The 12,486-nt window shown below is 37.2% G+C and overlaps 1 protein-coding gene across 3 annotated transcripts in view; it reads left to right on the top strand.

The window, feature by feature from the left end:
* LOC132268111 (laccase-14-like) overlaps window positions 1-9,461 on the top strand; it is a 49,734-nt gene extending 40,273 nt beyond the window's left edge. For 2 of the 3 annotated variants that reach the window (XM_059768848.1, XM_059768846.1), the window contains exon 9: window positions 8,451-9,461. The gene's annotated coding sequence lies outside the window, so the exon portion shown is untranslated. The remainder of the gene's footprint in view (window positions 1-8,450) is intronic. The other variant, XM_059768847.1, reaches the window with a different exon arrangement.
* Window positions 9,462-12,486: the final 3,025 nt, after the last annotated feature.

Raw genomic sequence — 12,486 nt, 5'->3', positions numbered from 1 at the left:
CCAAAGAAGGTGAGGTTAACTAAGCAAGCAAGTGCTATCATTCAGCATAATACACCTCCAAAGTTTAAGGATTTGGGTGCTCCGACAATCTCGTATGTCATTGGAGACAATGAGATAGAAAAGGCCTTCCTTAACTTAGGATCAAGTGTAAATCTGATTCCTTACTCAGTATACTTGCAACTTGGCTTAGGAGAACTTAAATCCACTTCAGTTGTCTTGCAACTTGCAGATAGATCTATAAAGAAACCTTGTGGTATCATTGAAGATGTACTCATTAAGGTGGAAAATTTTTACTTCCCGGTAGACTTTGTGGTTCTAAATACTGAACCAGTCCATAATCCAATCAAACATATTCCTATAATCCTTGGTCGGCCTTTCTTAGCTACAGCTAATGCTTCAATTAATTACCGAACTAGGGTGATAGATATTTCTTATAGAAATATGAAGGTAAAGCTTAATATCTTTAGTGCTTCTCAACGTCTTCAAGGGGAATATGAGTGTTTCTCTCTTGACATCATTGATGAAATGGTTGGAGAATCTTTCCCATTTATTTTAAGTTAATATCCTCTTAAAACTTGCTTGGCTCATTTTGACTTTAAAAATTATGACATTGATCAATTCATTCGTGAAGTCAACTCTTGCTTGAAGCCAACGTAATCTTAGACTTTCCTCCTTGGAAAGTGCCAAAGGAACTTTTTACATTAATTTCTAGCACGCACTCCTCCTGTCCTTTCACTGAAAGCTCTACCTCAACTTGAGTTAAAGACACTCCCGGTTAATCTCAAGTATGTATTTTTTAGTGTAAACAAAACTCTTCCGGTCATCATTGCATCGAATCTTTGTAAAGACCAAGAAAACAGCCTTTTAGTGGTGCTACAAGAGCACAAAGAAGTTATTAGTTGGTCGGTGGCTGATTTAAAAGGAATTGACCCTTCCATTTGTATGCACTGCATTCTTTTGGAGAAAGAAGCTAAACCTTCCCGAGAGCTGCAACGTCGGTTGAATCCTAACATGAAGGAGGTTGTCATGAAAGAGGTAATCAAGCTATTAGATGCGGGAATCATTTACCTTATCTCGGATAGCAAGTGAGTGAGTCCCACTCAAGTTGTTCCAAAGATGTTTGGCCTCACCGCTATTGAAAATTCAACGGGAGAACTTGTGCCATAACGTACGACTACTGGTTGGCGTGTGTGTATTAATTACAGAAAACTAAACTCTATAACTAGGAAAGATCATTTTCCACTCCCATTCATTGATCAAATCTTAGAAAAGTTAGATAGTCAGAGTTACTATTGTTTTCTTGATGGCTATTCTGGTTATAACCAAGTGGCTGTAGATCCTTAAGATCAAGAGAAGACCACCTTCACTTGTCCTTTTGGAACTTTCGCTTATCGTCGCATGCCCTTTGGGTTATAATATTTTCTTGAAGTATTCATGGATGATTTTTCTGTGTTTGGATCTTCTTTTGACTCTTGTCTCTATTATCTATCACTCGTCCTTCAAAGATGCAAAGATACCAATCTGATTTTAAGTTGGGAAAAGAGTCACTTCATGGTGCAAGAAGGGATTGTCCTGGGACATATTATCTCTAAAAGAGGGATTGAGGTCGATAAGGCAAAAGTTGAATTAATTCATAGCCTTCCTCCTCCCTCTTCGGTGAGACAAATTCGATCCTTTCTTAGTCATGCAGGCTTTTACCGCCGTTTCATCAAGGATTTTAGTAAGATATCTCGGCCTTTATGCCATCTTCTGGAAAAGGACACTAATGTCAACTTTGATGAAGCATGTTTGGAAGCTTTTAAGAAGCTCCGTTCATTACTCTTGTCTGCCCCAATCATGAAACCACCTAATTGGTCTCTACCCTTTGAGATTATGTGTGATGCATCTAACTATGCATTAGGTGTTGTTTTGAGCCAGCATGTGGATATAACTCCTCATGCTATTTACTCCGCTAGCAAGACTCTCTCAGATGCTTAAATGAATTATACAATAACTGAGAAAGAATTACTAGCGGTTGTCTATGCCTTGGATAAATTCCGTTCATATCTTCTTGGACCTAAGGTCATTGTTTTCACAGATCATACCGTATTGAGACAGCTACTTGCAAAGAAAGAGACCAAACCTCATCTTATTCGTTGGATAATCTTACTCCAAGAATTCAACATTGAGATTAGGGACAAGAAAGGAACTGATAATGTAGTTGTAGACCATCTTTCTAGGCTTCTAATTGAGAACACTTCTAATTTTTCTCGAGTTTGTGACTCCTTCCCGGATGAACAACTGTTCCAGATTTCTCATGAGTCACCTCCTTGATTCGCTGACATTGTCAACTATCTTGCGGTTAGGAAAATCCCATCAAAATGGTTTAAGTAAGAGAAAGACAAATTCTTCGCTCAAATCAAAAATTTCTTTTGGGAAGACCCAAAATTGTTCAAGTACTGCCCGGATCAAATAATCCGGAGATGTATTCTTGAATCCGAAGTCAAAATATCTTGAAATTTCTGCCAAACTCTTGAATGTGGTGGACATTTCAGTGCCAAAAAAACTTTATCTAAAGTTCTTCAGAGTGGATTTTATTAGCCTTCATTATTCAGGGATGCCAATAACTTTTGCAAGTCTTGTACGCAATGTCAAAAGCTTGGGGCCATGTCAAAAAGGGATATGATGCCATTGAACTCCATTTTAATTATCAAAATCTTTGATGTCTAGGGAATAGATTTTATGGGCCCATTTCCATCTTCTTATGTTTATTTTTACATTCTCCTAGCAGTGGATTATGTATATCAATGGATAGAAGCTAAGGTGACCATAACCAATGACCACACTGCAATGGTCCTGTTCATTCAAAAGAACATATTCAGTCAGTTTGGCACACCTCGAGCACTCTTGAGTGATGGAGGATCTCATTTCTCTAATCGTTATCTTCGATCTGTTCTCCTTAAATACTCTGTCAGTCATAAGGTTGCCACACCTTACCATCATCAATAGAGTGTTTAAGTGGAAGTTTTTAATCGGGAAATTAAGCATATTCTTGAAAAGACGGTTCGACCGGATCATAAAAATTGGTCATTACGACTAAACGATGCGCTTTGGGCCTACCGAACTACGTTTAAAATGCCAATTGGCATGTCACCATACCGGATTGTTTATGGTAAGGCATGTCATCTTCTGGTTGAATTAAAGCATCGTGCATTTTGGGCCATAAAATGATTTAATTTTAATCTTGATCAGGCCAGCTCTAACAGAAAATTACAGCTAGAAGAAATCTAGAATGAGGCTTATGAAAAAGCAAAAATTTATAAAGGAAAGACTAAAGCATTCCATGATAAACAAATCATCAATAAGTCTTTTGCTTCAGGTCAAAAGGTTTGGCTTTTCAATTCCAGATTATAACTCTTCCCAGGGAAGCTTTGATCATACTGGGAAGGTCTTTTTCTAATCACTTCGGTATTCTCTTATGGTGCAATTGAGCTGCAAGACCCGAAGAATGGGAATTTTTTAAGGTCAATGGACAGTGGCTTAAGCCTTAAATTGATAACCTAGTCTCGGTCGGATATGTGGATTCCATGATCTTGACGGATCTAATTTATGAAGACTAGAAGGATTCCCATAATGTATAGCTATCAATGTTAAATTTAGCACTTCAGGGAAGCAAATTCTTTCCATTCCAAGCTTCCTTATTGACTTGTTACTGTAAACCAAAAATATCTAAAATTGCTTAAGTAGAAACTCTACTTTGCATTCTTCAAGAGTCATTTAGATTTCCATTCAAGTAGTCATTGTGGGTTTTTTTAATTATAAAAAGGTTTGAGTAACATTTTTGGAAGTCTTCAAGCAATAATCAATCTAAGGAACTGGGCACATTCGCGTCCGGACGCCATCACCTGCTTCATACCACGTCCGGACGCCATCACCTGCTTTAGCCTACGTCTGAACGCCATTTCTGGCATCCGAATGCCATCATACTCATGCCAAATCCCAAGCCTAAGAGTTGGTAGAATCACGCCCCGCTACAGTTCACGTCTGGACACTATCCCTCGCATCCAGAAGCGAAGGCCCATTTGGAGAACCCGAGCCCAGCCTTATGTTTATATATTGCTACCCTCCTTATACAATTGCATCTCCTTCTTTCCATTTGATGTGTGGTCCTTGTGAGGGTTGCCGCACCACCATCAAGCTTGAGAGAGTGTGTGCATTTTAAGGCGAGGGCCAAGAGTTTTACATTTATAGAAGCCACTACTACCTTCACTAAAAATATAGCTAGGGCGAGTAGGGATCGTCCCAAGGGATTGTGAGGATCGAGCAATGTCGTGGAATCGCTATTAAGGCTAGTAGGTCGAGTGATCAAACAATTGATTGGTTGGTTGATTAGAGAACAACTAAATTAAACTAAGTGACAACAAAAGAATGCAATTAAGAGTAAGTGAGAGAGAGAGAGAGATCTTGGGGTTTAGAGATCACCACCAAGCAATGCACTTCTATACCATTAACAAGTGACTAATGAGGGCAAATGGTGTGTTGCAATATTAGTGTGTGTGTGTGTGTTTGGTTGATTCAACAAGTAAGGATGACTAGTTAAGTATGTATTGTCTAAACATCATGTGAAAGGCACAATATATCTAAGCGATGAAGCATATATTGTCTAAACAACATGTGAAAGGCACAATAGATCAAAACAAGTCATTAATCCTTTCATTAAGCTCACAATCCAAATACAACACAAGGATAGAGACATATGCTACTTGCATTCAAAATCTTGGATCATCAAACAACAAGCATGGATTGTCCTCCCATTTAACACTACACTACATCCACACTACTAGCATGAAAATAAACTAGGGGAGAGGCACAATCCATCAAAGAAAAAGTATGAACCATCAAGATAATCACAAGAGCATTCCTTTAAGCACTATGTTTTGACAATCTCCAAATCTATAGCATCAATACACATAGACATGCATCAATAACACAAAATCTAGAGACAAGCACATAAACATCTATTCTAGCATACATAGACATATGGATAGAATGAAATGATCAATTGGAAGCATTAAACCACATAAATCATTGATTAAACAAGATCTATATATACCAAAGTATCAAAACATTAATTACAACACTAACTCTAGCCCCAAGAGGATGTCTAGCCACTCATGGTGATGTTGCTCCAACCCTCAAGGGCTAACTCCATGGTTGAAATCTGCTTCTTGTTGATGAAGAACTCCAATGGTGTCTCTAGCCTCCTCCTTCTCTAAGCTTGCTCTCCAAGAGATGATATGAAAATTGATATTGGCTCTCCCTTTGTAAAAAGTAATCCTTATCCTTATATAGGTAGGCTAAAATGACACCCAAAATGAGCTGGGGTCGTGCACACAATATTCCCTAATGATTGGATAAAGGACAACTTTCAATGAGATGGAAATTTAACTTTTTCGCATTGGAGGAAGTTCGATCGATCGAACCTTGGACTTGGATCGATCGAACTGGCTGAGATCCATTGAACTTAGGCTGGATCGATCCAACTGGTTGAGCTTTTTGGGAAAAGACAAATCTGAGATATTTTGGGAGATATTTTTGGGAAAAGGACAAAAGTGGTTAGTGAGTGGTACAGCTGTGGATATGATCAATCATTTGAATAAGGACAAAAGTGTTCGATCGATCGAAGGGTGGTGTTGGATCGATCGAACTTTTAGACTTTATGCTTTTGGGCCAAGGCTTAGATCTATCTTGAAGTGCTGAGATCGATCATTGTTTGATCGATCGAACCTTGAAGTTGGATCGATCGAACTTTGCTGCTTCCCACCTTTGGCTTCATTTGCTTCTTTCTTTCTCCACTTTGCTCATTTCTTTGTTTAATCCCAAAATTGCTTCAATTAAGCTTTTATTTGGCTGAGTTAGCTTTTTTCGGGATAAGTGCCTGAAAATGAAAATAATACAAAATCAATCTAAAACAGTAAAGTAAGATAGATAAAGGTACTAGAATGCCTAAGCTTAAGGGGTTCAAATACGCACTTTTCAGCGCTCATCACACCCCCAAACTTAAATATTACTAGTCCCTAGCAATGAACTAGAAAGTAAAGGAATGAAATGAACAACTATACAAGTATGAATCTAGAAAATAATAAATGGATAACGCCACTTTCGTAGGGAACACGATTGCACTTAGCACATGCAATAAGCCTTTTAAACCCCTAGGTTACCCCTAGTGGACGAGTGAAGTCTCGTGAGGGTTTCCAGAAATGATACCCACAAACATTAAGCTCATTCTTTCAAAAGAGACACCAATATTGTAAACAAGCATTGGGAGAAAACTACCTCAAGTATGCAATTTTTCAACCTTTTTTAAGCAATCTCCCAAAATCTCAACATCAAGCAAGCAAATATGGTCCTCCACACATCAAGAAAATGATCATGCAAATCAAAACAATTCTAGAATCCTTTTGAGTGGACCGGCATCAAATATGTTGCTATCTTAGCCAACTAAAAAATTAATCACATCCTTACCCTCAAACTAGCACATAAATCTAGTACTGATCATCAAGACAAAAAGTGGACCTTTTATTAAAGCTTTATTATTCTAGGTGCGCTTATTCTTTTCACTCAATTTTTTTTCTTTTTTCTTTTTTTTTTTCTTTTTTTTTTATTTTTTTATTGAAGATCAAAGATGGAAGTATAGTGCAATGTGTTGATCTATTAAGCTTTCTAGCGATTCATGAGGTCGAGCGTTAGGTCAATGACTCCCAAACCAGACGGCTTTAAGGCATTAGGCGTTCAAACACCCCTACGGACTTACAAGTTCAAATCAACTAGGCTACAAATCAAGACAACAACCATCTAATCATTTTCCACTTCTCACCTTTTAGGAGAAGTCCTCACTTTTTATTACTTTTGCAACTTCTTCTTTTTTTTTTTTTTTTTTTTTTTTTTTTTGAATAAATAAGTTCAATTATTAACCTAGAGTTTGGGCCTTTCACCTTTCGGCGCGAGAAGTTCAGTGCTTGATGAGGCTAGAATCCCGACTACTTAGTAAAAGGGGGTTGTTATCCACCTTTATCAAGAATGAAAGCTTTCAATGCACTACTAGTCTAATTGAGATATAACCAATTCAATAATCAACAAAGCATGTACCCCACAAATGAATGCTAGTGTGTGCTGGTGCTAGTGTAGAATCCTAGAATGAATCTCAAAACAATCACAAAATCAAGATGATGTGGACCACAAGTCCAAGCAAGATATCATTCTTTCAAAAAATTTACTCCTAAATGGCATTCATAAGGTATACAAGGAGTATTGGACTCTCAAGTCAAGTAATTTTTAATTTTAAGCAATATAGTCCTCAAAAGATCAAAATCATAGCTAGATATGGACCAATCATAGAAATATCCCTCAAATACACAAGTCATGCTCAAATTTTGAATTTAAAACTAACACTGTAAAACACCATTCCCCCCAAACTTAAATGGCACAATGTCCTCAATGTGCAAAGAGAATAAAGGAAAGAGTATACATGTGCAACTAAGACATAGAATGATCGGGACTGAAGTATCCGAAGTGGGTGGCATAGCCCCCCCAAACTTGGGATGAACCGTGGTCCTGAAAATTGGCACTTGGATAAACTCATCAGATAACAAAATGGGATAATTAGTGCACAATGGACATGCAAGTGTAAATGGGATATACAGATAAAGAAATGAGAGAGGTATAAGGGTGGTCCTGAAAATTGGGTAGCACTCTCTCACTAAAGTCACTATGATGCACCTGATGGATTCAAACATACAGATATGAGAATATAATCATATGACATCCATAGCAAAAACAGATATAACAAAAACAGATATCCAACTTTCTTCACTCAAATGGTTTCTTCTTCTGTTTCTAAGCACCTTCGCACTTCAGAGGGGTTTTCTGAGGACAATCCTACCTCGGATTGTACTGACTGGCCATTGAATTTGAAACCGAATTCACAATTGAGCATGAATTTCAAGACCATCCGAAAACGGTTTGGTCTGTTTTAGAGCAAAAAAATCATGTCCTTAAAGTTTTATTTAAGCCATGCGTTCGTGTTTTCCTTCCACGGATCATCCGACAATTCTATGCCAACATGTCATACTCCTGCGCTGAGCCAAATATGATACGGACAATAATTGATGTACGCCATTCGCATTCACCATCATTGAGATTGCCACAGCTTAGGACGTTCCTATGACTTCTCCCTTGAATTATGACAATGAGCCCATTTATGGTGTTTGTCCAGATATAATTACTTTAGCAGACATTATGCGTGAAATTTGTCACAATAGCTACACACATCGTCGCACAACAAGCACCAACAAATCCTACATTCTATGCCGGATTTGGTTCTTAGACTCTTTCCTTACTCAGAATGTCTTTCCGGTTGCTAGGCATTCAAAAAGAAAAAGGTGCTTTTCTAACTACCCTTTATGCTGCAGAAAGAGGTTTTTGGTTTTACGTTCCATAGCTCATTTGGGATCAAATCTTGAAACTATATCGTGATCTCACTATCAAGCAACTGGATAATGCTTTGACATGGGAATTTCCATTCCCTTATTTGATCACGAAATTGCTAAAGAAAAAGGGACTCAAAGTGCACCGAAATGAGGAGAAATTGGAGGATGTGTATCTCTATAATCTCACTGAATAGAAGAATAGTCGTTCTCAACTGAAAAAGGTTAGACAGCTACAAATTGGTGATGAGTTTAATTGGGGTGATATGAGTATTCCTTTGGAGGCTGAGCATGATGACCCTACACCTGCTGGTCTAATGCCACCTGCAATGACTAGGGCAGAGTATGACTCCCTTAACACCCGGCTTGATGCTCTTCAGCTACAGGTTGGTACCATGGAAGAAAATCTTACATATTTTCGTAAGGAAACAAGAGAAGGATAGCAAATTCTGCAGGCCATGACGCAGTCACTTATTGACCGTGGTAGTGCCGCTCCGGGTCCATCTTCTTCCACCTTTATGGAGGATTGAGCATTGTGTTGCTCTTTAGTTTTATTTAGTTCATGCTATTTACTTCTGTTTTGTGTGTTTTGAAAAATTTTAGGATTTGGGCCATGTTTGGCATGACAATTGTGGGTGCACTTTTTGACGTACACATATTTTGGTTTTCTTTCCCCGTTTTGAATAAAGCAAGACATATTACTTCATAATTGTATCTTTATATATATGTCTATGCTTTTATGCTTGGTATATAGTTTTTGTGAACAGCTTATCAGGTCTAAGTTTGGGGGAAGAAATTTCACTTTTTCACTACGACTGGGTGCACTGAAGTTACTGTCTCGCACTCGGTAGCTTCTTTCCTTTTACATCTCTTGGCATGCTTAATTTCTATACATGTTTTCATACATTGAGGATAATGCATCATTTAAGTTTGGGAGTGTTGAGAGTTTGCTATTCACAGACAAATTATCATTATTGAATATAGTTGAATTGTTTATAGTTGAATTGGTTACAAAAAAAAAAAAAAAAAGAATTTAAAATTTATGTTTAGGCAAATGATTTTTTTTGGCGTTGTTGGAACTAAGTTTGGGGGGGGGGGGGGGGGCGGATTTATGTGATTAATACAGCTTGTATGCTTATATAGGATATCAAGGAATGATTGAAAGTTGTCAGCATGATTATTCAAATGAAAAAGGTCCATTGCATGATTTAAATGTTTTATTTGGAGTCTTTCAACTCTAAGTGACTTCACAATGCACATTGAGCACACCAAAAATTGCATTCCCTTATGGTTTTACTTAATTGACTCCTTGAATTGGTAGGTCGGATGAATGAAATAATCCTTGGCATATTTAAATAAATAAATAAAACTACATTCTTTCAACATGTTAACTGATTAAAAAGGAAGACAAGGAAAGAATGTAAGATATATGATTAGTTTGAATTCGTAGCCCAACCATTCCAAGTCATTACGCCCTTAGGAGTGTCTTTACACTTAGCGCCCTAAGACCATCTGGTTTGGGAGTTGTTGGCTCAATGCTTGTTACATGGGGTGGTTAGAAAGCTTAAAGATCTTGGACATTGCATATAATCATACATAAAAAAAATAAAAATAAAATAAATATAAAAAAAAAACACAAAATGTGTTCAAATAAATGTATACATTGGATTATGATTTTAAAAGATTGATTAAGGATAGGAAAATGTTGAATGAGACATAAAAGGGTTAAATGTGACGGCCCTGGTTTTTAGGCCAGTGTGTCCTGTGATGAACCAAACGTAGATCCGATAATGAATCCAGAATGCCAAAGCAAAAAATAGAACCCAAGTCTTTAGAGATACAATACGTCTCTAAGAAACCAAAGTGACCTTCCAAGTGGCCACGAAACTCAACAAGAACTAACACAGAAGAAAAAGATCAAAAGTAGACCAAGTATACCTCCAAGGGCAAAATAGTCTTTTTACATGAAATGAAAGTCTAGAGAGATGTACGTCATCCCTAAGACACGAAAGTGGCTTCCTGAGGAGTCCCGAGACTCAAAGGAAGCAAGAAGGGAACAAGGTTTTGGAAAACCTACAAGAAATGGACCAAGGTTAAAATAGTCATTTTACTTAGGAATGAGTGCTACTGTGCATACCATTAGAAAGACGACGAAAAATTAGTTAAGTTTAAAAAAAAGTTCATTCAATTTGGAGTCCGGATGACAAAGTTATGATCAAATGAAGAAAAAGGGTCAAATGATGCAACTCAGGACCATCTAATCGATTAGATGCCAAAACAGAATGCTGAAAATCCCACAGAAGACCATCTAATCGATTAGATGAGGTTGACAACAAGCAAAAAAAAAATTTCTACCAGAAAATTGAATTTGAAATGGGGTTTTCGTGTCCGAAACGACGTTTTTTTGGAAAAACACAAAGAAGAAACTCCCCCTAAAATCACGTTTTCTGCATGACCATATCTAGAGAATTTTTTTTTTAAAGTGGAATACCCAAAATGCCCTTAAACCAGATTATGCAACAAAAATGCAATACGAGTCCATAAGAAGCTCAAATCACTAAGGATGAGGTTTTTTTTAAAAACAATCATGCACGCAAACATAACCTGCCTATTAGGACGCGCTATAATGATCCATGGCTTAAAAATATCGCCGATGGAAAATACGACCCCCCCCCCCCCCCCCCCCCCCGGCCGATGGCCAAAATGAAAAAAATGAAGTTTGGAATGAAAACTTGGAACTCAAAATTATGAAATGGTTTCAAAATACCATTTGGCCCTTGGCCACACCTCATGCATGATTAATGAATGCTAATAGATGAATTTCATACACAATGCACGCTCTGGTGCAAAATAGCTTACTAAAACGTATGGTTTTTCATATATTCTCATTAAAGGCAAGATTTAACATCCATGACATATATGTAATTCCAAAAGTTTGGCCCTTAGCCTCATGTCATATACATAAAATGAGAATCAAAAAGTGTGCTTAGGCACACATTACAAGTTTAGAATCAAATATACACATTTGATAAATAAGGCTACAAATGGCATTTCTAGCCACCCTTCACAAGAATGGAAACCTTCAAGTCCACAAATCATCCAAGCATAATGAGAATCTCTAACCTTGATCCCTATACCTGAAAAATATCCCCAGTAACTTCGGGGTGAGTAACATAAAGCTACTCTTAGCAAATGAGTATGCATCGACCTAGCATTTTACAATTTTATCACCTTAAGATGAAATATGTTAAAGGGCTCATGCCACCTAACATCTATTTCAAGGGTGATACTTAGGGAGCATCATAAGCTACCCTAGATCATTTCTAGCATAAATCACACCATCCATGCAATTCAAACAACATAGAAGCATGCTATACAAAATAATAAGATGTAAATTCTCAAAGTCATCAACTTGAAATCTAAAATGCGAAAACAATCAAAGTGGGTCATGCCACCTAACGTCTATGTTCCAAATAAATCTATAGGATCATTCTTAAGTCACATTTGAACAATATAGCATAGATGTACTTAACAACATCAAAACCTGTAATGATTCATTAGAAACCATGAAACATGAATGTACTTAACAACATTAAAGGCATGCTATGATTCATTCAAAATCATAATGCATAAATGTACTTAATAACATTAAATCGCCAATAACCAAAACCACAAGTCACAATTAAACATTGGTTGTCAACTTGGAATTGAATGCGAAATTAAATATTGGAAGACTTGGACATCAAATCTTAGAGTACCAAGACCTAAATGGTTATTCCGGATACTAACCCGCTGGGAAAACCACCCTAGTGCGCACTATCTTAAACGGGAAGAACTCATACTTCCCGTACTAGAGCCAAACTCTAGCCATGTCACAGTAACAATGTCCTAAGTGACTCCAAAATAAATAAATTAACAACTTATATACGTATTAAATAGTACACGAAACTACCTTCATGCACAAGTAGATTGAAACCACACAATACATGCTCTAAATCCACAACTACTATAGGATGACAAT

Source organism: Cornus florida, unplaced genomic scaffold, assembly GCF_030987335.1.
Source record: "Cornus florida cultivar Cherokee Brave unplaced genomic scaffold, ASM3098733v1 CherokeeBrave_3.0.0_Hap2_Chr08, whole genome shotgun sequence".
Lineage (NCBI taxonomy): Eukaryota > Viridiplantae > Streptophyta > Magnoliopsida > Cornales > Cornaceae > Cornus > Cornus florida.
This window is presented reverse-complemented; position numbering and strand designations above follow the sequence as displayed.